This window comes from Crocodylus porosus, unplaced genomic scaffold (genome assembly GCF_001723895.1).
Source record: "Crocodylus porosus isolate Cpor-Errol unplaced genomic scaffold, CroPor_comp1, whole genome shotgun sequence".
Classification (NCBI taxonomy): domain Eukaryota; kingdom Metazoa; phylum Chordata; order Crocodylia; family Crocodylidae; genus Crocodylus; species Crocodylus porosus.
Window position 1 is genome coordinate 15,275,729 of NW_017728928.1, and position 24,809 is coordinate 15,300,537.

General features: G+C 47.1%; 1 protein-coding gene and 1 long non-coding RNA gene across 3 annotated transcripts in view; one reads left to right on the forward strand and one right to left on the reverse strand.

Moving 5' to 3' along the window:
- Positions 1-5,066, forward strand: part of LOC109315130 — a 13,883-nt gene extending 8,817 nt beyond the window's left edge. Inside the window, exon 3 of the long non-coding RNA XR_002102434.1 lies at positions 5,055-5,066. This is a non-coding gene — a long non-coding RNA (uncharacterized LOC109315130). The remainder of the gene's footprint in view (positions 1-5,054) is intronic.
- Positions 1-24,809, reverse strand: part of SEPT9 (septin 9) — a 245,154-nt gene that overhangs the window by 130,283 nt on the left and 90,062 nt on the right. The gene's annotated exons all lie outside the window — the stretch shown is intronic.

The following is a 24,809-nucleotide window of genomic DNA, read 5'->3' on the forward strand; positions in this document are numbered from 1 at the left end:
GGCGCGGAGCCCCCGGCCCGGGGTGCCGGCCCGCCGCCGGCTGGTTTGAGACGACTCGGGCTGCGGCTGCAGGGGATACACGAGCAGAGCGAGGCAGTTGGGCTGAACTCGGGGGGAAACCTCCTCGGGGGGGCTAAGACCCAGCTAGACAAAGCCTTGGGTGGGCTGATCTGTTTGGGGAAGGCCCTGCTTAGAGCAGGGGCCTGGACTAGATGACCCGAGGTCCCTCCCAGCCCTCATTTTCTATGGATTTCAGGCAGGGCAGATTTGTACCGCATGGTCTAAATCAGAGGCGCATAAGCTTCCCTAAGCAATGCTAGGAAAAGCATCAGGTGCTAGGAAAGGAGTGCGTCATAGCATCTGCGGATGTAAGCGGCTGCTTACTTAAGCTTATGTGTCTCTGATTGAGTTAGTCTACAAAGTACAAATCTACCCCACCTTCTACAAGAGCTGCAGTCACTGCAGCAACTGCAGTGCATGCATATTGTCCACCGTCTCGCCTCGTCTTGGACCGTGCATCCCACCCCATCTAGACGCTGTCTCTCCTTTCCTGCTTTCCCCCCCTCTCATTGCGATAGGTTTCAGCAGTGTGTTACTGCAGAGAAGGTAATTTTTCAGCACCGGTGGCAGGGACTGGCCCTCTGTCTTTTCTTCTCCCAACTCCTTCATTTCCCTCATCACTTCATCTGCATTCTTCCCTCCCACTTAATTTGTTAACAGACACTATCCAGAAAAATCAAACTGGCCTCATTTATCTTCTGTAGCTGGGCCATGGAGGAAGCAAGGTACAAGGACCAGCTCACATGTAGAAGTCATGCCTACAACAGGGACACGTCAGCATTGTTTTTTATTGTTTTATATTTACCCTGCAAAAGCCTCAGAGCTGTGGGCTAGCATGTGGGAACCAGGAAGAGAAACCAATTGGTCTACTGCCCAAGCTCAGGGAAATTCAAGAAGACAAAGTACAAATGAAAAGCAAAAGGGAGCTGATTTTTACCCTGTTTTAATAGTCTCATGTTTTAGTCCACAACAATATATTTTATTCATCATTTTTTTAAAAAAGAACATGCTGAATAGCGCACCTGTAAGACAGGAATAGGGTATTTTAAGGTAGGCATAATTTGGGTCTGTCAGTCAGACTTTGCAGTCCTCCTTGCACAGGAGTAATGCTAGAGTTTCTCATATTCTGAGTTCTCTATGCTGTTCTCAGCTATAAGGATTAGCAAAACGCTGGTAAACCACAAACAGTTCAGAGGGGGTTGCACTCTTTCTCCTTGAAATCACCAGTTAAAAATAGGTGACAATTGTGTCACTGCTATTGTCATTGACACAAGATATGATTCAAAAGGACATTTAATTAGGCCAGGTAGCCATACCATAAGACAGTGTGAGCTCACATGGATTTACAGTGCTTTTCTTCCAATGCTAATTTTACCTCCTTCATACATGGCCCTCACCATTTCCATGCTTGTGCCTATGGTCTCTAGGAAGTGGTAGCTATTGTTACATTGTACAGGGTCACATGTTGGCTGATCCATACCAGTGGCCTTGGCATTGGCTTTAAAAGGAAGCTTTTGTTTCCCTCTTGTAGGATGTTGGATGTTGGAGTGCAAGGGTCACATCCGCAATCCATTTCAAGTGCACAAAAAAACCCAAACCGGCCCTTCAGTGCGAGATGTACCTCTGGCTATTATAAAAAAAAGTTGCCTTGTTCACTTGGATGGAGGATTCCCTCAAAATTAGGACCTGCATGATGTAGATTAGATGTATATATGTGCCGGGAAGGGTCGCAAGTTCCCTTTGAAATGGCACCATAAGGATAGGGAATGAGTTTAAAAGGGAAAAAAATAAGGAAACAAAGAAGAGATAGTAAAAGGGGGGAGAAAAACAAGTGATGGCCCCAATTTTAGGTGCAGCCAATTACAACCTGTAACATAAAATGGCTTCATCTCCCTCTAGATCCAATGAGACCACTAAGTGCCTCATAGGATTAGGCCCACAGTTTGGAGTCCAAGGTGCCCTCTGAAGTGCATCACCAAGACAGCTGTTCCACTGTGATAGGAGTCCTGCATTTTTGTGCTGGGCTGGGGGGAGCAAGGAGGGACCCACTGGAAATAAGCCTGCAAGTCCAATACATTTCTAATGCCAACCAACAACCATCACAATGACAGCAACCTATGGAACAGCACCAGTCACGAGGAAATAGCTGTCAAGGCAGAAATAGGCTATGCAGGGATTCAACAAAATACAGATCATGGAAGTGGAGTGATCAGCAGGCTTCTTTTCACCCTGTTTATTTGGTAAAGTGACACCTATTGTCAAGGAGATGGACTGTGGAAATGTGTGCGCCACGACCTGGGCCAGAGGAGAAACACAAGGAAGAGGGATTAGTATAGTGACACTGCAACTTGCTGCTTTCCAAAAGGCTTTGCATCTTATGCCCTTACAGAGTTACTTTTCATATATGGCTGTTAAATGCCATCTGTTCTATTAATAGCATGCAGAGCGGTACGCAGAACTGAGCTAGAATACAGAAAGGCCAGCGCCGCTTGCAGCATGCTCCGATGCACCGAATACAGAAGTATGTTTTGGGAAGCAATGCTTCTGTGGGTTCAGTTTGAGCCAGGGCAAAAGCAACCAAACCTAAGGCTGTCCTTGGCCCTAAGAAATCACTATGAGATATACCTTGATAACTTGGTTATCACGTGGGATGACAATTGAGCACAATGGAAGAAGCCTGAAGAACAAAGACAAGAGTTTCACTTAAGATTGTGTTGCTTGTGCTAGAAATCCAGACCAGTGGATCCCCTCTCTTTCTCCATGACTCGTCTTCCTATTCTCCAGGCTCTCCCTACACTCCTTGCATTTTTTTTTCTGTCCTCTTCCAGATTTCCGAGGGTTAGTGGCAAGTTTGAATTTGGGACAAACTATCTTGACCTCTCTACAATTGTGTATTTGATTTGCTTCCAACATGGAAGATGTTGGAAATATAACTAGTCAGGATCTAACATTTGCTGCTAATAAAAAGAGAAGCCATTGACAAGTCCCCAGGCACAGATGGTAATACCCAAGAGCTGTGAAGTAATTTAAAAATAAAGCACCTTGGGCGCTGCCAAAATAGGCGATTTCTCATTCAAATCAGCAACCTAGATTGCACAGCTAGTTATGTAAAAGACTAGAGGGATTTGAAACATTACAGACCAGCAAAAGGACTGGATATTTATGCCCATGCATAACAAGAACATCCAGTGTTAGAACAGTAAATGTTGTAAAACTAACAAGGGAAGTAAATGCTCACACCTCACGGCATAATCCAGACTCCAGCTATTGGGAGATAGGAGCAAGCTTTCCACGGGGACACTTAATCTGTCTCCCCTGTAACGTTTCTTGCATTTGAAGCATAACATTGTGGCCAATGTCAGAGGCAGGTCACTGGACTAAACAGACTGCTAGTCTCATTCAATATGGTACTGCATAGACTCAAGGATTTTAGGGCCAAAACAGACTGTTAAATCATCTAATCTGTGTCCTGTATCACGATGTCAAGGGAGGGTGAAGCCAGCACTTCCCTTGGGAGTTTGTTCAGTACTTAATCACTAGAGAAAAACAGAGCCTTATTTTTCATGTGCATTAGTCTGACTTCAGCTTCCAGGCCGTAGTTCTTTTTGTGCCTTTCTCTGCTGGGTTAAAGGACTCTTTAATACTTAGTGTTTTTTCCCCATGAAGGTACTTAGATTAGACACTAATCAAGCCACCTCTCACATTTTGATAAGCTAATCAGGTTGAGCTTTTTGCATCTCCCCCTCTCAGGCATTTTCTCCAGCCATCAAGTCAGTTTTTTGGCTCTTTTGTACCCACTCAAAGTTTTTCTGCCCCCTTTCTTCAAAGTTGGTACCCTAGAACTGTACACCTCATTCCACTTTTAATTTCATCAGTGCCAAGTACGCAAGTGAAATGACCTTATTCCGGTTCACTACCCTCCTGCTTATATATCCATGGGCTCCATGAGCCCCTTTTAGCTTCAGGAGTGCACTGTGAGCTCACATTGAATGTCTTGCCTGTGCCTTAAGCCCATTCCAGGGTCACTGACTTCCAGGGGACACTCCCCTTTGGTGTAGGTCTAGTCTCCACTTCCTTACCCTTGGATATATCATTTTCCATTTGGCTGTATTATAAAGCATTTTATTTCAGTGGGTCCAGCTTGACAAAAGATCTTCATTCCTCTGCCTGACTGCCCTGTCCTCCTCATCATTCCCCACTCCACCAGTCATCCATAAATTTCCTTTGTGAGTTTTGGTATCTACAGGCAGCCTGCAAGACACAGGATCACTAAGTTAAAGCTAAAATGAATCCACTTTATCTAGGACAAGAAAACAGTTCTTATCATTGTTCTCTACAGTAATTCATATTTTTCCCATGCTGTCTCTACTGTCTGTCTGGTATTGGATATCTCCTGGCCATCTTCAAATGCTTTCTCCAGACCTGCTTATTTTCTCTCTAGACTATGACTTGAGCCCTTTTCCTTATAAAGCAATCACTTACATCCAGGCAACTAAGCCAGTCTTTTCTCTAACTCCCCCCAGCCTCCCAACCTTGGCTTTTAGGCTGCTCTCCATCACTTCCAAGCTGCAATTACAAATGTTACTCATGAGTTGTCTTAAATCCTAGTATGTTTTCCATGGTCAATCAAACTTCCTGATGCATTGGAAACATTCAGTTTTGCAATTTGATTGTACTGATCAGGACAACTATGTTAAAACTGGGATTAAAAAAAAACCTCAGTTGCAATATAATCAGTCAACTGGCCAGCCACCCTTCCTTCACAGCAAGCATCCTCCTTTTTCATATGTTCCCAGATGACTCTGAACTGGACCTCAACCTGCCTCCTACCTCTCCCATCAGTTGCTTGAATCTTTTTCACCACAGAGTCTGGGATTTCTCAGATCACAAAGCAATCCTCCTCAAAAGCAGCTGGTACTGGTCACTGCCATTGGCAAGATACCAAGCTTGATGAACCACTGCCATTATCTGGTCTGAAAGCTCCTATGTTCTAGATCTGGCAGTTGCACAAAAAGGGAAGGAAGATGCGAGGACATCCACATGGGGGGGAAAAAAACCTAGCCAGACAGCTGCACTGTAAAACTGAGGGCAAGACCTGGTTTCTCTCTAGCTGGGATCTTGCAGGCACCAGCAGGAGTGGAGATTGTCTTTCAAGGTGGGCTTAGCCAGGGTAGAGGTTCTCTGTCCCCTGACATTTTGGAAAACACTGTGTGTGACTTCAGGTTGCAGAGGAGATTGCTTTTTCAATTTGTATTTTTCTACCATGAGCAGGTTTTCTTTTCTAGCACCTTGCAGTCCCCCTTATCTGTCTCATGATCTGGTGCACTGTTCAACATCAGGCTCAGTTGCAGTATATGGCATGAGTCACTGTGGCTAAATAAGTCTGATGTTATCAAGCAAAAGCACAGCAGGTAATTAATCTGCATCTTTCTTCTTTTTCTTCCCTTTTCTTAAACAGCAAATGGAACCCTTCAATGATACCAACCTCTTTGCAAAGTACTTTTTAGATTCACTGATGAAAAGGGGTAGGCATTATTAATGACCTGCTGTTCCCATTAGGAATTCAAATGCCTCCCCTGTTGTGCTGACTGTTCCAGGATGAAACAGCCCTCTCAGACCTCAGTGGTGTGTCCAGGGTCCCTTCCTGTATGAATGAAACCCCAAGCTCTGGTTGCCTGCAGGCAGAAGCAGAGCCAAAGAACTCTTCAAAGTACCCCATTGCAACTGAATAAAATCCATGCTAACTAGTCCACTGGGATAGGGTGGGATGGAGAGACCAACAGCAGGGGTGGAAGAGTAAGAGGTAACACTCTTTCCACCCTCCTTCACCTCCATTCCCATTTCAAAATGAATGGAGGCATCCAGCATCAGTGGCTGAACTGTCAGGCCTCTCACTGCTATGCAAGAGGCTGTAACTGAGGAACTGAACAATTTGTCAGCTCTGCAGCAGAAACAGCCACCTCCTTGTGTACTGCAGAGGCTCCTCATACCCTGGAGAGAGTTAGCACCAGCTTCCCTCTCCACAGGGCACCCAGTACCCCAAGCACTCCTGGAGCCAGGAGCGACTTCTCCCAATGCTCTTGCATCGCAGGGAGCAGGAGTCTGCACAAGCAGGGACAAAGCATTACACCACAATACCCACTGGAGCTGGGATTTTATATTTAAATCATCACAGTAGCCAGGGTGACTTCATCCCTCCTTAGCCACATTCTCCCTACCTGGAGGAGAGCACCAGGTTGCTTCCCTAATACCTACAGTGTGCTGAATGCAAATACACACGCTATCGGAGGAAGGAAAGGTCGGAAACTTCCTAAGGAAGGCAAGAGTGATGTCACTAAGTAGGGCTGGGCTTCCTTTCAAGCTGGGCTTTAAACGCCACCATAATTAGGTTTTTTTTTACCTACGGGGACTTTTTACTATCTTTAATCTTCCCTGAGCCTGAGGAAGGGTGCATGTGCCCGAAAGCTTGCAGAAAAAGATAATTTTTTTGTGATTTCTTCATTGGTCTAATAAAAGGCATCATCTCTGAACTAAGGGTTCTAGAGTGCTGCATTTCTTTTTGCACCATAATTAGTGACATGTGAATAAAACAAGCTTTTGCCCTTGCAAACACGTGCTTCCTGCATCTTGAGTTGCAAAAGCTTCTGTTCTTAACACCCCTGCAAAGAAATGCTATCATTTCCCTTTTCCAGAAACTGAGGCACAGAGAGCACTTGTGACTGAGATTTTTGAAAGCACACTGCGAACAAAGTCCGTCCTCCTTGTTGTAGGGGGGAGTGGGGTGGCAGGGAGTGGACTTCAAAATCTGACTTGAGTTTTCTCGAAATGCTTGCCCCATGTGGCTTGTGCAAGATCATACAGGGAGTGATTGGGAGAGCTTGGAAACAAAATAAGGGACCTGACTTCTAGCACCTCAACTTCGTTTTTCCTGCTCTAGAGACTGGTCCTTAATAAAAACAATCCAGCCCTATTGGCTTACCAGGAAATCCCATGAAAATAGGCTCTCTCACAAGACTTCAGGGCTTTCCTGCTTCTAAATGGGTAGGAAATATAGCAAATGCAACTTTATTTGTTGTGATATTTCAGTACTTCCCAACCCAGCTGAATCAGGAAATGCAGAGGTGCCTACAAAAATGAAAAGGAACAAAAGTGAAAAAGTTAAAGATCCACTCACATTCAACTCTTCCTCAGGACTGAAGCTGAGGCTGGTTCGGATCCCCTCTGAATTGTTTGCTTAGAAAACACAAAATATCAGGGAGAGGAAAGCTCATTCTGTAGCGGCCTTGGGGCACAGAAGGGGTGAGCTTAGAACAATTTTTCAAGCACAGAATAATTAAAAACACAGAGGTACGTGGGAAATATGATGACATGCAACATGGATTTACCAATGTTAGGTCATAACACACTAACCCAATTTCTTTTTCTGACAGGATAACTTATTTTCCAGACAAAGGAAATGCAGTAGCTCTCATCTCTCTCTAGTTATTAGTGCAAACAAAGAAGAGGAGAGAAGAGTAGTTTAAAGGTGACTTAGGAAGTAGCTAAAAAGCAATAGAAGGGGAAGAATCAAGGGGAAGATTACTAATGGGGTTCCTCATGGATCAGTCCTGAGAGCAATCTTGTTTAATATTTTCTTTAATGGCATAAAAAGTAGGCGTGTGCTGCTGATATTTGGTAATAGCACAGAGCTAGGAGGCTGTTTCAATATCAAGGAAGATCAGGATGTTATACAACAGGCACTGGATGACCTGGAGCTGGGAGGCAATTCAACAATAAGAAAGCAAGGTCATGCATTCTGAGACTTTTGTTGTAAGTTGGGAGCTCAAAAGTTGGAAATAATTGAGGAGGAGGAGCTAAGATCAGTCAATCAGGATGACTGAGTTGCCAATATGATGCATCCATGCAAAAAGAAATTTGGGGATGGATTAGTCAAAGAATGTGCAACAGAAATAAAGAGGCATTAATACCTGTTATATGAGGTGGTGATGAGGCCTCACCTGAGATACTGTGTACGATTCTAACCATCCGTGATCAAGGAAAATGGACTCAAACTGGAAGAAGTGCAGAAATGGGCTCTTCTGAAGGTGAGGGAATGAAGAGCCTCCTGAACAAAGGAGGCTAAAAGAGGCTGGTTTGTTTAGCCTAGCAAAATTAAGGCTGAGAAGGGATATGACTTTCTTTAAACATAGCACAGGGCTAAATACCTGGGAGGGGGAAGAGCTGTTTAAGCGAAGAACGTATAACGGCACAAGTACAAATGGTTTCCCAACTAGAAAGCTCCTGTCAGTTATGGGGTTCTGGAATAGACTTCCAGGCCAAGTAGCAAGGGCAAAACTAACTGTTTTGAGGATGATTCTCAAGAAGCATATGAGAGAGATTATAGGAGGTTATTGTCCGACATAACAGGGGGCATCTATGACCTAGAAGCTCACCTTCAATGCCTTGCTTAAATGCAGGGCATTCCAGCCCTGCCCATGAATTAGCAGGTCTAGCTACTTTGTGGGATTGTCTTGGTCCTCTGTAGGACCTGTGTTTGCTCTAGGGCTGATGCTAATATTAAGCTGCTTCTTAAACTCTGCTCAGAACAAGATCTTAACTTCCTCTCACCTAAAGTACAGGATTTGCTCTGGAGGTGACAAAGGCTAACTTCACCCTCGGCAAAGTCAACCTCTCCACCAGGGATGCATTTGATCTAAAACAGAACACGGAAGTCGATTAGCACATGGCTACAGTGAGAATCGGCGCTGTAAAAAATCAATAGTTGTTTTCCTATCCGTGTTTACCAGATCAACATTGCTAAGTTAATTTGAGAATTAAGCTGGGTCTCTTCTGTTCCACCTGCCCATGCACCCACGTCAGATCTTTTCAACAGCCTGACAAAGTCGAATCCTCATTGTGTCACTCAAACTAACTCCAGCAACTTCAGCCTACTCAGGATGAGAATCCGGCCTTAACTCTGTTGGCTTCAGCAGAGTCTCTGGATATACACTGATGCTGGTAAGGCCCGGCTCTGGAATTCAAACCCAGGTTCTGATCTTGTTGCCCACAGACAAAAGACTTTCTACAAGCTCTACCCAGATCGGGACTACAGGATCAGGCCCTGACTGACAGTTTTCCATAGCAAGAGCTCTCTCTCCTCTGTTGTGCTGTCTCTGCAGTGGTTGTGTGTGCCAGAAACCTGTGAAGATGCAACACAGGTGAGACAGGGAACACATGTGCTCTGGACTGGGGGGCCAATTTGTAAGTCACTGCAGGGGTAGATAGCAGGGAGTGGTGGGAGCAGCTCCCCGAGCCTGGGTTAGCAGCAGGCAGCCTCCACGCAGGCCCTCAGCCGCTGCTGTCCTCAGCTGCACTGCTGCCTGTGGCAGGAACACCCCTGCCCTCCCTCAAGCTATGCTCCCAGCAGTACTCAAATCCTTATTGACCTGAATGAGCCATTTGCCCATTTATACAGAGTGACCCATGTGCACTTAATGAGCTTGCTATTGACCATGCTGACCTCATGCTGCAAACTTATGAGTCACTCATCGCATCAGTGTCAGAGCCCAGCTTGAAGCATTTCACATGAAGCTGTCAATTCCGGCTATTGTGTGCGCGGAGAAGCTGGAAAGCAAAACACTGCTAAAAACCTGAGCTGAGGGACACACTGTTCTCAGCAGCTTGGTCCAAACACCCTGGGGGGGAAGGGGCGGGCAGCAGACAGACATGCATGCACAAGTCCTAATATTCAGCTAGTATTCAGGGAAAAGGAAGACTATACAAGTTGCAGGCCACAAAAGGTGGATTTTGAGGTTACAACTTGTGTGTGATGGAGAGGTTGTCATTCATTAGTATTGATTAAGCAGCTGGAGGTCCTTGAATGGAAGGTAATTCATATGTGCAAAGTAGTTATAGCTGCCCAACTACAACTTCAGTCTGAAACTCTGTTTCTTCTGGTTTCCTTTTGGGTCACAGCTCATTATGAAAGTTCAGTTTAAGCTGCAGCTTTATTGGATGTCGACTGTCATTACCAAGGTCAAGCATGCACTACCAGAAGGGGAATTAGCTGACAGTCCTGCCTACTTCCCATGCTCCATACTACTGCAGCAGCCATACATTTAATAACAGGTCAAAATCCAGGCACAAAACCTTCTGTTGCACAATGACAAAGGCAGTTCATTAAATGAGGATGGCAGATTCAGAACTTGTGTTTGTCCCTTAATGAGTTTAACACACATGGCACAGTGCGCTTCTGTTTGCAAAGCCTTCGTGTGAGGCTGTAGGATGCATCCGACTCCAGCAGCAGTTGCTGTACCTGTATCTCAGGCGAGAGGTGAAGCCCTCACACTGTGTGCATGTGAGGACAGCTTAGGGTGGGCTACTTGAGTTACTGAAAAGTTTGCAGCGGTCCTCAGTTGGGGAGAGCTTGGGAAATGAACTAAGCTGGGCTTTGCTACCAGATGTTTCTCACTCTCATTTGTATATAGCCTCCAGTGGAGACTGGCAGCCCCCTCCCTTCAAGAGAAGGAGGGGGGTGCAGGAGGAAGATGGATGGTCCATGCGGTAGTGCTGCTGAGATTACCATTGGCCACTCTGTTTTTATACTGCAACTCTGGCCTCCATCCTCTCTCCCATGCACACATCCCCCTTCTTCCCTTCCGAAGCCTCCTTCCCCCCTCCTCACCTCCCCCCACTTCTTCTCATGTTACACTATACTACCAGACAGCAGCGCAAGGCTCCAGGCCTCCCTCTTTCCATATACAGCAGGCAGCGCACAAATGGGATGAAGAATCAGTGAGTGTGGATACTGCCCCAGCAGCTCTGTCAGCTGTGTGCTCATGACCTTTTCAACCCACATCTTTCCAGTCATAAATACACCAGCTAGCTAATAGCTAGAGAGTTTCCTTATGGCTTCCTCCTGCTTTGCAGCAAAGCAATTTCCAGTGGTTCCTGCTACAAACACCAGTCTCTTTTTCGGCTTCTCCCCATCCTGCAGAGGCTCCAGAAATAGCTTCTGAGCACCCCATGCACCACCTGAGAAGACCCGAGGATCTTAAACACCAAGTGAGAGGTTGAGCAAAAGTCCAGAGTCAGTGGGCATGTGACAGGTTTGGATAAGGCCTTGAGAAACAGATAGACAGGCTCTCCCAGGAACGTGTCTTATCCCCAGACATTTTCTTTTACAGCATCAAGAAGAATGGATAAGAAGGATGCCCGTAACAAGCCTCAGGTACACACCCACTCCACTTCCTCTGCACAACGCAGACTCTACACATTCACAAGGACCTCTCCTATCATGTTGCACTGTTACTTTAATAAGAAACGAAAGGAAATAAGGGTGTGGAAAAGAGTGAGAAGGAAAGAAAAATAAATGAGCCTTTCCTCTCTTGTAAGCGCCCTCCTCCCAAAGACCTCAAGAGGCCACTGCAAACACTGATGAAGCAAACCTCCCCATACAGGGTCATGCCATTATCCCCATTATACCAATGGGAAAACCAAGGGTGGGGGGCTCTGTATTTGTACAACAACTAACACAGAGGACTCTGGTTCATGACTGAGGCCCTTAAGCACAACTACAATGCAAATAAATGAAGGCACAGCCACAGTGTAACCTGAAGGTGGGATCACAGCTCGCGTAGGCGTGTGTGAGCTGGCTTCAAACCTTCACAGTGTAAGGTGGCTGTATGGTGCTTCATGCACACTAGTGACCCATCTATTTATTACCCAGGGGCATGGGGGTGCTTGTGCGGCCTGCCCTGAACTCTGTGTATGCTGGCTAGACAGGTGTCTGAGCTAAACAGGTGAGCTAGCTAATTTAAAGCTATCTTACTTGTATCTAGACAAGGTGACATCATATGCTTGAACTGCAGTGTAGACATACCAATGGGATTTACCCCAGATTGCACAGTATATCAGGGTAGAGCCAGATTCAAAATCCTCTCTCTAACTCCTGTATTTTATGTCTCCTTAAAGACTGGCTTAGGGTTGGAAAACAACTGTAAACAGGGTAGCAGGGAAAAATCATTTGATATGGTGCTGTGCAGCACAGGCTGTGCCATGCCATGTACACTTTCCCCACCTTGGAGGAGACTGAAGCTGTGAGAGCCAGTGCTGACCCCATGAGAGCTGCCGTGCCTGCCCCAGAATGAGCAGGGTCATTCATGCTCACTGGTTAACACCTACAAATGCCTTTCACGTGCCAGGCAAAGTGCACCAGCCGCAGCTGGGCCAGCTTCACTCACTGGAAATCCTTCAGTGAGCAAAGGATGCCAGGCAAGCAGTGAACTTTATTCTTCCTCCAACCCAGCGCTGAGGTGCTTGCCAGCCTGGTGTGCACCATGAGCTCAGTAATAAATGTTAAGATAGACACAACAGACACAGTTGTATCTCTCGATACAGGCCAGCCCCTTCAGCATCCAGTCAGTCAACGGCCAGCTCTCCGCTTCCTCACCTGCCCCAAGCCCTGTGATGGAAAGTCAGTCTCACGAGGCCTTGTCAGCACACAACTTCCGCACCAACCCTAGACTATTTCCTTTATGCTGTAGGCTGAGTCATCCCTCCCTGGTAGGGACAATATCTGGTATCAGTGTCAGCTTCCCTTTGGCATTCAGCCCGCTGTGAAAGCCATTCATGGCATGGCCTGCTGCTCGCTGTTTCCCCCAGCTCCAGCCCCACCACATGAGCAGCATGTCGATAAGTCTTCAGCCAAGAACCGGTACTCACTTGTACACGGGTGTGTACAAAAGAAGAACCATCCAAGGTGCTGGGGATGAAGAACGAACTGTGGACGGTCGGGCAAAAGGCTTCTTGTTTTGCCCACTGAGACAAAAATGCAGACTAGTTACTAGACGGAAAAAAGCCATTGAATGGTGCCAACGCTGACAAAAATGGCAATCAAGGGTCGAGAGGGAGGTCAAGTGTCTGGAGAAGGAAATAAACTGCCTGCCTGAGAAATCCTGTTTCCTGCAGCTAAGCATTGTGACCTGTGACCTCCGGCTCATCTCTGGGTGGTGGCCCTACTCCTATAAATGCCTGTCCGAGTGCACGTATACCAGCCTGTGAGCCATTTCTCCCCTCCTCATGCAAACTTGGTTACCCCAACCTTAATGTCACAACTGGGGGAAAGTCTGTTTGCTGAGGGAGGCAATGAAACAAGCAATGCGCCCACGTGCTAGGTGAGCCAAGTGGGAAATGGACTAGTGGACAATGCCACAGAGTGACCAACAGGATCCCCATGGCAGAGGGCCAGCTCTCCACAAAGATACCCCATGCATACACTTGCAATTGTTTGTCTTTGCTTGCAACTCTCAGCTGCTAAGAGAGCACTTCTGTGCCCCTCCATAAGAGTTTCAGACTGTACAGTTCTCCTGAACAGTCATAATGATCTAAGTACAGCAATACAATCAAAGGGAAACAGAGGGAGATGGTCTTCATCCACACCTCTGTCTGAGGGACGTCCATGCCCTATTTCCATAATACTTCATAATCTAACCTTATTATACTCACAACATTTTTGTGGGGTAGGAAATATGATTACCCTCATTTTGTAGAGAAGGAGACGGAGGCACGGACAAGTGATCTGACCAAGACTACATGGGAAGTCCACGGTTGAGCGAGGGACTGAACCCTGATCTTCCGGAGCCTCAGTAGGACCGTGCCACTACACCATCCTAGAAGAGGACTCAGAAAGTCAATACCTACATGCATAGAGGTATGGAGCTGTGCCCCAGGCAATACTCCCCACAACATGAACATCCTTCTACCTAAAAGGGGATGGGCACCATTTATGTGGAAGGCATAACCAAGAAACCCACAGTAACCACAGCACATTATATTCATGTGCTGATTCCACCTCCCCATCCAGGGGCTCGCCATCCAGCAGTAAATCCAATCTGCACTTTAAATGGAGAGGGGCCAAACACTGTAGGTGCTCTAGGTGATGCTGTCCAACTCGGGCTCTGACTGCCAGCCCTAATGGAAAAATCAGGACTAGAGAGACCCAGGAGGAGTGAAGATGCTGACAGGAAGGCTGCCTGCATTCCTTCCCTATAAACAGGCTGTATCCAAATTCTTTTGGCTCACAGGGCCTTTGCTTCTTACTGGCTCATAAAGTGTAAGGCACACTTCAGGGGGTGTCTGCATTGCCATCTCAGTCTCTGGACATGCAAGAGAAACAGTCATTTTAAAAACAACTGCAAACAGTACAATGCGTGTGATCACTGGTGGGTTTCCTTAGAAGGCCCCTGCCACAGGCACCAGGATGCCACTCAATTCACACACATGCAGCCCCAGCCGCAATGCCACCATCCCTATCGGATAGGGCATTGTTCTTTCCTGACATCAAATTCTTCTTACTCGGTAGCTCCACCTGGTATTTCCTCAGTGCTCCCAGCCCCACAAACAGGAAGGGGCCAGGGAGAAAGCCAAACCCAAGTCTCTTGCAGGGGGACACAAAGCCTTTCTTTTGCTAATACTCATCCCATTGGTTCCAGCTTTTAGCTTTCCAAGGCCTTTCATTGGCACAAATAGCCTTCTCTGCTTTTGAGAGGAAGGCACTGGGAAACCAGACATCCACAAGCAAAAAAGATGCCTCAATGTCTGCTCTGAAAGGCACAGAGGGAAGAGATACCTACCAAACTGAAGGTCCTGAGCATTTCCCCTGCAGCAAACAAGGAAGGTGCCTGGAGTGTGTGGTAGGGAGCAAGGCCATAGCATCAGGAAGCAATGGGGGACAGGGCAGGCAGAGGAACAGTGATTCCAGCCCTGCCACAGGAAGCAACAAGAGGAGGAGAAAAATGCTAGAGTTGACATCCATGCAACAAGTTAGCCTGGCAGCCAACCCTCGGCAGTCAATCCAGAGGGATGGGCTGATGTTGTGGACTTGGGATCAGAAAAGATTTAGCATGTTCCTCTTTTTAAGAACCAGTTTAGCTTATCTCAGGGGTACATCTAGGGCAGGAGAGGAGTCAGGCTTGCCTAAGGCAGGCCACAAGTTTGAAAATAGCTTCTGGCACCTCATCAGCTCCACAATGTGCTGTTGTCAGCTGCTCTCTTCACCAGTGCTCTTTGGACAGCAAAAGGCTCCATCCAGCAGCCCATAGATGAAACCACTCATTTTGCAGTTGTTTAAAGCCTCAGTCCCACATGTCTTGCTGTGGGCTTCAGGGTCGTTAGCTTTGCTTTTGTTGTTACGAGCCAAACCGATTTCATAAGCAAGCAGAGCCGAGGCTGCCCTTCTCCGGTAGCAGCGTAGCACTGTGCCCTCTCTACATGCCTAATCCTGGAAGCGTAACACTGCCCCATTCACACCATCATGTACGAACTGCTGGAATCCTTGCCCTGAGTGGGAGGCATTACCAACACTCCTGCAGCCAAGGAAGATGTGAGCAGGAACATAAAGTGGTTACACAGGCTGATCCCTTCTGCAACTTTGAGTGTGCGTGGCAGGCTCCATTTGCTCAGTTACCAGCCATCCAGGGGGCTTCCCCAATGCTACTTGGTTGCTATTTAATTTTTACACTGCAGTGGATCCGGAGGATCCATTTCAAGGCACTGGAGACACAGGGAAAATGAGACTGTCTCTGTTCAGAAAGTTAAAGAAGGTTCACGCCCAATACTTTCTGCTGTAAACGAATTTTAAAAAACTAACTGTATGCATTAAATTAGTGTTATTCGCTATCATCACATCACACACCCTGATCCTACCTTTGGGTGTACTATTGAGACCCTCCCACGTGATAAAGACTCTTCAACCACTGCCCTTAACTTCTGGAGTGCCAACTGGGCTCAGGCACCCCAGCACTAGTTCTTTAGCACGACCAAGATGGGAAAAGAGCATCACTAACATCAACAGATTTCCAAAGGCTGCTACAAACATCTGCCAATAGCAGATCCATTTTCCTAGGCTTATTTTCCATCAACAGTTCTTCCAGTACTGTTTGATCACAGCTTATCGGTGAGGAGATCACCAGTGCCCAGCTTTGACGTAGCTTGTGAGCTCAGTGATATGACTGCCAATCTGGAGCAATTCCAGTGACATAAAGTGTACTTTGACCTTTCCATCATTAGTTTACTGCTGACAGTAAACAGCGCTCTGTGTGTATGTGTGTGTGCACGTGCACATGCACATGCACATGCACGCATATGCTTGCATTGGGAGCTTCTCCATACTTGACTTGTCATCCCACTGTCCACTCAACCAAGAGTGGAAACAGAAAGGAAAAAACCCCAGACCTGGAGTCAACAGTTCTGAGTGTCCACCAAAGACTTCCTGTAAGATTGTGGGGCTACTCTTTTCTTTTTGCTCCTCTCAATTTCCCTGTTCGCAAAACAGGGAAAGTCACATTTCCCTACCTTGAAGCAGAGCTGTAAGGATCAATTCACTGACATTTGTGGGGTGCTGGGACACAATGGCGACTTGCAGGCAGATAGAAATGGCAGCTGAAGGTTCAGTTTTAGCAGAGTTACTAACCTATTCCATCCCTCTGTTCCCCAAAAGGTCCTCCAACAATATAGACCATTGGGATCTCTGATTAAAAGGACAGGAAAAACCTTTTTCCCTTTGTTACAGGCACACGACTCCCTTGGGACCATACGTCACACAGCTAAAGGACGTTGACAGTGTTGGACTTTCCTTCCAGTTCCTGACTATTCCTAGAGATATGTGAGCGAGGCCACAAAAAACAAACACACAATCTGTTGTTTGCAGTGTTTTTTAGAAGGCGGCAGTAGGCCATTGCTCTCTCTGTGGTTTGCTGTACCGTGATAAAATTCAGCACTGTTCCTAAGGAGTCCAGATGCCCTGGGTAGGCAGGAAAGTGGGACACCATTCACGGCCACACTGGTAAGCCAGGCAACGTGTGAACAGTTAAAGGCACTGTTACGCATAGCAGATCACTGTTGGCATAAATATCCCGGGGGAGAGAGCTTGGTCTCCTGCCAGCTGAAAAGAGTTTTAAACACATGGGGACTGAACCTCCAGCACACACGTCATCCTAGCCAAACAGGCCACCCCTCTGCTGCTGGACTGCAGGGGAGCTCTTGGCAGCACAATAAAAGGGGCATTTAGAAATGCCACGAAGGCTTGTGAAATAGCCTTTCCGCAAGGAGAATGAGGAGCCATTTTGCAGCCCAGCCCCCGCTGTAAACAGGCTGATGATGGTGCCTGTATCAGGCCCAGGATGAATGTGGCTGCACTGAAACACCAAGTCGCTGTCTGCTCCAAGAAAGCCTCTTTCTTGCAGAGTTGCTGTCGAAGTAAAGCCTTGTCTCGGCTGCCAGCCAGCTGAATACCCCGAAGCAGAAGGAGCCCTCTCCTCATGCATATTCTATACATCCACAAGCAATGATGAGTTGTAGGCAGTGAAGCAGTTAGCAAGAAAACCTACTGGCTAGCACTTTCTTTCTGAGTAACCCCAGTCTTTGCAGAGGCAGCCACAGCACTGCCTAGTTACTGTACAAGGCTACAAACAACCCACACGTGGTATCATAGTCTCATAGTGCTTCAGGTCAGAAGGGACCTGAACAGATCATCAGGTCCGACCCCCGGCAGGAACATGTGTGGGGCCATAACACCCCAGCCAAATATCTGTCCAGCCTCCTCTTGAAGACCTCCAAGGTCACGCCACAAGTGGAAGTCTTTAGTATGTCATGTAGATCTGCATGAGAACTGAGGGACTGCAAACCAATTTTCAAGGGACACCCTAAAAGCATGAGAGCATCCCAGCTACAACAAATAGCCTCTCTCACTGTCAGTCAGAGCAGAGAATGCAAGAGATGAATGGACCTCCATACCGAATGCCATCTCCTACCCAGCGAGACAGCCAGCACTTGCAGAACATCTCATCCAGGTGTCACTCAGAGAGGAACAGCACAGCCACTTTTCCGTGGGCACAGGCCTTTCAGAAGCCTCCAGAGCTCTCAGCCTGGCAGTCATTAGAAGAACAGCTTGGGAGACAGTATTTAGATTCTCCACGGAGTGAAAATCTAGATTTTCGAGTTCTCCACACGCACAACAGATGTGGCTTTCAAAGAGTTCTGCTCATATCTGAGTACATATATTAAAGAGCTAGGTTTTCCAAAGTCGCCTCACTCACTGTCTCCTCTTATGATGCTAGTTGTGATAATGGCAAGTTTGGAAACCCAGCCCCAGAGGTATTTCCATATATAGCAATATATAGAGGGCCTCCTTGTTGGTGAGCACGCTTTTCTGTGCATATTAGGCTGTGCTGGCTGGAAAGGGGAATCAGGGATTGACTTGGGGATTTTATATAGCGGTTGACTACACTTAGTGGTTGGATTTTTTTATCCTAAATATTATCAATTTTGTACAAAGCTAAATGGTATGAGGTTAGTGCTATAAATCTAAAGGCACCCAATAAAATTAAATGTATTATTAGAGATATAAAACATTCTTTCGGTTTGCAGATCAGGACCCAAAATGTTAGGATCTGGGAGGGGAAGAGTATATACCCAATAATGCCATCCTACACTAAAACGGCTGTGCAGCTCTCAGAAGTGGTTACTCAGACAGCACACTGCACTTCCAGAGCAAGCACAGGCCCTTATTCCTAAGTGTCCCCTACTGCTTTTCCAGACCTTGGTATTTGGCTTGGTGACTTGCTAACAATAGCTGTCAACCACTTCCAGCCAACAACTTCCAATCTGGGACATCTCAAATAGACCAAGTAGATCAGACACCAACGGCACAAACCCACCCTGGGTCCAGGAGAACTGGAAAGGTATTCAGTGTGGATTTCAATGAAATAACACCACAGAGGTGTTTGGTGTTGTTCTAACAATCACAACATATTCAGCTGCCTGCAGAGAATAATCTTTCGAGTGGTTTGGAGGACTTAGATACTTCCCTGGTCACAGTTCTGAAGTCCTGCATATGGTATCCAGTGGGTCCCTCTCATGTTCTTCTTGCCAACTTGGATTTCACCATTCAGAGCTTTTGATGCTTTTGTGAGAAAATGCAGAGCTAACTTCTCTTCCCTCTCCATTTTAAGGTGGTCCCTTTAACTAGATCCTGGGTTTCTCTCAGCTTAGCCAAGTCCTCCAGTGACCACAGCCAGCCTCTAGTCTATGTGGTTGCAGCAGAAGAGACAGGTATGGAGGTCATTCACTCAACTCAAAGAAGGGCACGGTGCAAGCTGAGGCCCCACTTCTGCAAACAGGCTGTAGAGCGGTCCCATGCAGTTCAACATAAAACAAATCAGCGTTCCTCTTCGTTTAGCTATCTCGTTCTATATGCCTTCAGACATGCTGCTTGCATATAACCAGTGACCTTCCATGTTATTCTTGTGCCAATAACATGCACTGTAATAAGTCGCTAGAGAAATCACTCCACACAGTAAAATGAACATTCACAAGTTTTCCAAAACAGCAGCCACTATTATAAAACAAAGGCTAGCTTTTAAGTCTGAACACATTTCTTAAAGCAATATTTCACCTAAATTCAGTTGTTTTGCTACTATAACAGATAGAAAAAGCCTTTGGCTCTTTATAGACACAAACACAAGGAGTGTGGATTCTGCTGTAGGACAAGGAGGCATTAAAAATACATAGAAAAACTCCCAAGCATGATATCCAACACAGCAACTCAATGCTGGCCATGGAGACACAGCTGGGAGCGCATGTGGGTACCAGGAAGCTGGAGAAGATCCAGTCAGAGCAAGCAAGTTTTCTCTACCCGCTTGAAAAAATATTAAGGGTTAGGTGCAACCATGATGGCTATAAAGCAGAAGGAGGGCTCCATTATGCGTTGGGTTAATTTACAAGGACTAGGTTACTCACAGTGGGTAGAGTTGTGTTGTCCCTTTAGAGAAAGCAGGGACCGGTCTCAAACTCGCATGCCGGATATGAGTATCAATCATTACTCGCACCATAAGAGTGTGAAGAAACCCCATTCCCTCTCTTGTCAGCAGAGCACACTACAGTATTCGTTCTACCGTCTCTCTTACAGCATGCTCCCAAAAGTTGCTGTGTTCAGGCTGGACTCAGACTGGAGAGGCATGCACATGGTGGGTAGGGGCCAGAATAGACTAGTAGAAAATTGCCAGGGTGCTCTCGCACACCTCTTCACAGGAGAACCACGGGGAGGTGCCACAGGCCTAACTATGTTCTGAGGATTTCCAGTTTCTCTCCAAGGCCTCTTAAAGAGGAGTATCATGTACCAAGGAAAAGAGGCTGGGACCACCTTCATGCCTTTCACTGCCATACCTGAGCTGGGGAGCTATTGAGGGATGAGTACTCCTTCCTTGTCCTCTGCAGCAAGACTCCCTGCATCCGCAGGCCTAGAGAGCAGGACTCAACAACTGGGGAGATGAGGGGTTCTTTGAACTCGATGCACCTGGTTTAGGATTTCCGCGGGCAGTCTCTCCTGGAGTGCTGTGACACTAAAGCTTCCCATGGGAACAAAGGTGGTCTCGCCCAACTCGGCTCTACCAAGCCAAGGACAGAGGATGAGTTTGGGAGCCAGCAACACCTGAAAGCCCAGCAGGAAGAGAGCCATGCAAGGTCTTATTTCTGCTTTAGCTTCCTTTCCTCTTGGACCCTGACTCGAGGCTGGCAGGTCCATGAAGGGACCCTGCACAAGCGGACCATTTTTCAGCTCCCAGTAACTTCCCTAAAACTGGCAGCTGCTCAGCATATCTGAACGCTAGGCTGCACATTTGCCAGCAGATACCTACATGTGGCGTTCCATGTACAACTGTACGTACCCGATTTGAAAATCTCAGCCTTATTCTTCCTGAGACCATTTCTGTAGGATGCTGAATCCCACTGGCTTCTGTAGGATTCAATGCAGAGCTCAGTATTTCATCAGGGACAATCAGCAGCTTGCTGGGATTGCCCAGTCCTTCACAAAACCTGTGCCTCAGGTTTCCGATCCATAAACTAGGGATAACAACACCAGCCGCTTACCTGCCCCATGGGGTTGTTAAGGAGACTGATCAATGCTTCATGCAAAGTGCTCCAAAAACATGAAGTATGGCAGAAGTCTGATGGACAGGTCCCCAGCTGGCATTATCAGTGGATCTATCCCTTACTATTAAGGCGACATGTATTGGGTGCTTATACAAATGCTCTGACACGTTCTGATTAGACTGTGTCAGAACAAACTTGATTAAATGAGTCTGCTGGGCATTGTAATTCAAACACTGCAGCATGCTGCAGCACCTCATGTATTCAGGGGTCCGCATTTCAGAACGGTGGTGGAGGTGCCTTAACTAAAGCTTGTGTCAAATTAGTTTTAGTTAAAGCGCCCCCGCCGCTCTTATGAAATGTGGGACCACGAATACATGAGACGCACAGCTTTTTAATTAGAGTGGCTCCCAAGGGCCGCTCTTAATAACCCCCACACCCTGGAGCATGTGAGACAGGTCTGATAGATGTGTATAGATGGTAGTCTGTTAGAGCACAAGATGGATTTGATGAGCAAAGGAATAATCCCAACGTGCCATTTGCAGTGTGCCCTGGCAAGGAAGGCTACCTTCTTGTGAATGGATTCCTGTGTTAGAAAACCTTAGGCATTCTTCAAAAGCACTCATATTCTTCCCAAGCCAGTGATACTGTGATCAGGGGGAAGGGGAGTTGTTCAGTCACACATCTCTGCAGTCTGAATCAGAATCTGACCCAAGGACTGAGAGCCAGGCCTGCTCAGTCACTTAGGTCAATGAAGTAATAACCAGAGGGCTACAGAGAGCTAATTTTTTTTCCCTAGGCTAGACAAGGCCCTGATGTGCCTGCCTGGAATCTCATGCCTATGTATGAGAAATAACGTGCGTCGATAAGTGGCTTAGCAGATATCAACAGTCCTTAGCACTGATTCACTTTCCTGAAGGGAGGAAAATGCTTAATTATCCCTGAGGCAATGGGGAGGGGAGGTCAGGAGCCTGGTAGCAGAGAGCTAACGTGATCAGAGGGAAATGTGTGAAAGTCATTGGAAGCTTATGAACTCAGGACGGACAGAGAGAGATTCTCATGGAAGCACATCTGTGAGGAGCAGGGGCCAAGGATCTTTTGCTGTCTGTTACACTGAAGTAAATCTGGATTTAGCTCCACTGGTTTCCAAGAAATTACATCAGGCAACTAAATATACTGTCAGTTCTATTCTGTCTTGAAATTCTGGTCAGATGATATCCCATCATTTTACCATCCTGCCATCTTATGGCTTCTCACAGGGGTGTCAAACTCACTTGACCCCATCCCCCCAGGGCCACATCTGGCTTGTAGGACTCATTGAAAGCCAAATTGGGACCACAGGAAGACTTGTGGGCTGGATCTGGACCCACCTCTGGCAATGGGGTGAGCAGTGCACAGGGGTTAATACTACGTGCCTCACCCCCTGCATTAATAGCCGCTCTAGGAGCACCGTGGGCTGGGTAAAACAGCTGCATGGATTACATCTGGCTTACAGGCCAGATCTTTGACACCTCTGAGTTATAATTATGGTATTCCTCCTTGTCTGCCTGACCTAGACAAGAATCCTGCTCACAAGGTAAATCCACGAGCACAACTACGGGCTTATGTGCTTTTGAGTATGAAGCAGGCTGCGCAGAGATGGTCGTACAGATACAGGATTTCAAACAAAACCAGTTAGACCTGGTGCTGGCCCCTGACTGGGGAAGGCATCAGCATTGCAACTATTTTCCTATCTGTATATTTTCCACCCACATGATTCCCTTCAATTCATCCCTGTAAGCAGGTCACTCACCCAGCTTCCTTATTAAAGGAAGTGGCAGTCAGCTACACGTCCAAGGTTTCCAAACATTTTGTTTTCCATGGGACAGTCTTGTTCCCACAGTAAAAGAAAAATGACAAGCCAAGCAAGTGTGCAAACAGCAAACAAACCAGCCCAAAATGGGTGGTCTTTCTCAGACCTTGGGAAGAGCAAGATAGACTCTGCCCGTCTCTCTCTCACAGCAGCAGTCAGAATGTCCTTCCCTATCTCTGCCCCTGGAGCTTCACTCTCGCTGTAGCATCACGCTCATTCACGGGTCCGTTACAGCTGGTCCCAGGCGTCCAGCCAGGCAGACTCTTAACTGCAACTACCTGCACTTGGGTCTTAGCCCCTGCAGGCTGAGCACCTCCTTACAGCCAGTCCCTCAATGTGTACTACACAGGTGGGCACAACTGTGGCACTGGCTGGAAGGTTTATGGCCAGTATTTCCAGGGAGTAACTACTAATAACACCCCATGACCAAACAGCAAGTCTGTCCTGAACCAACATATCTAGGCGCCAATACAGGAATTAAAGGGCATTTTTACATGTGCTCTGGGAGGTGTGGAGGAGGGCGCTTTAATTAGTGAGCCACGCTAATTAAAAGTGGCCAAGCGTCACGTGCATCAGTGTCCCCTGTGCTAAAAAATGGTAGTGGGGTGCTTTGAACCAAAGCTTATTCGATGAGCTTTAATTCAAAGTGCCCTGTTGCCATTTTTCAGTGTGGAGATGCTGATACACGTAATGCTAGAGCCTGCTGGAGCGCGTTAATTTTCATGCTCCAGCTGACTTGATTAATCGAGTCTGCTCCAACATGCTGGATTTCCAGCACATTAGCGCCAGCTCCCTGAATATATATAGGACCCCAAAGTTTCCATGGAGTTGCTCGCAGCTGGATTCTTTTGTTCATCACCTTTACATTCACACAAACTCAGACTACAAACTCAGGCCCCTACAGAACAGGCTTGGCAATCTGGTGATTGTGGAAAATGAAAAAGCTGACCTCTTTAACGAATTCTTTGCCTCCATATTCCTGAACAGGAACCGAGACATCTCCCCCACTAGAACTGCGGATGGACCCAGGGGAGGCACCACCATGCCTAAGGTTAGGGGTGACCTAGTTAGGGAAATTTTGGAGGGGCTGGACGTGTTTAAATCAGTAGTTCCAGATGCTCTTCACTCGAGGGTGCTGAGGCAATTGGCGGGGGTCATAGCAGGGCCCCTGGCACGGCTCTATGAGCACTCGTGGGGCACTGGCCAGGTACCGGAGGGTTGGAAAAGGGCCAATGTGGTCCCCATTTACAAGAAGGGGAGAAAGGAGGACCCTGGACCCTTGGGAAGACCTTTGAGAAAATTATCAAGGAGCACATCTGCAAGGCCCCAGCAGGGGAGGTAATGCTCAGGGGCAACCAACAGGGGTTCATTGAGGGCAGGTCCTGCCTGACTAACCTGGTTTCTTTTTATGATCAGGTCACAAAGTCCCTGGATGAGGGTGTTGGGGTGGATGTTGTCTTCCTGGACTTCAAGAAGGCCTTTGACACAGTTTCCCATCACATTCTTTTAAAAAAAAGTGATGCCTACAGTCAGATGGGTGGCAAGTTGGCTAGATGGTCACACCCAGAAAGTGATGGTGGACGGGTTGTCTTCAGCCTGGAGGGATGTGGGCAGTGGAGTCCCCCAGGGCTCGGTCCTGGGGCCTGTACTGTTCAACATCTTTATCACCAATCTGGATGTGGATGTGGAAAGCACGCTGTCCAAATTTGCTGACGACACCAAGTTGTGGGGCGAGGTGGGCACGCTGGAGGGGAGGGACAGAATCCAGCTAGATCTAGACAGGTTACAGAGGTGGGCAGATGAGAATAGGATGAGATTCAGACAAGTGCAAGGTGCTGCATCTAGGGAGAAGGAACCAGCAACACCTATAGGCTGGGGAACTCCCTTCTTGTCAACACAGTGGCAGAAAGGGATCTTGGAGTCATAGTTAACTGTAGGATGAACATGAGCTGCCAATGCGAGGATGCGGTCAGTATGGTTAACCGCATCTTGT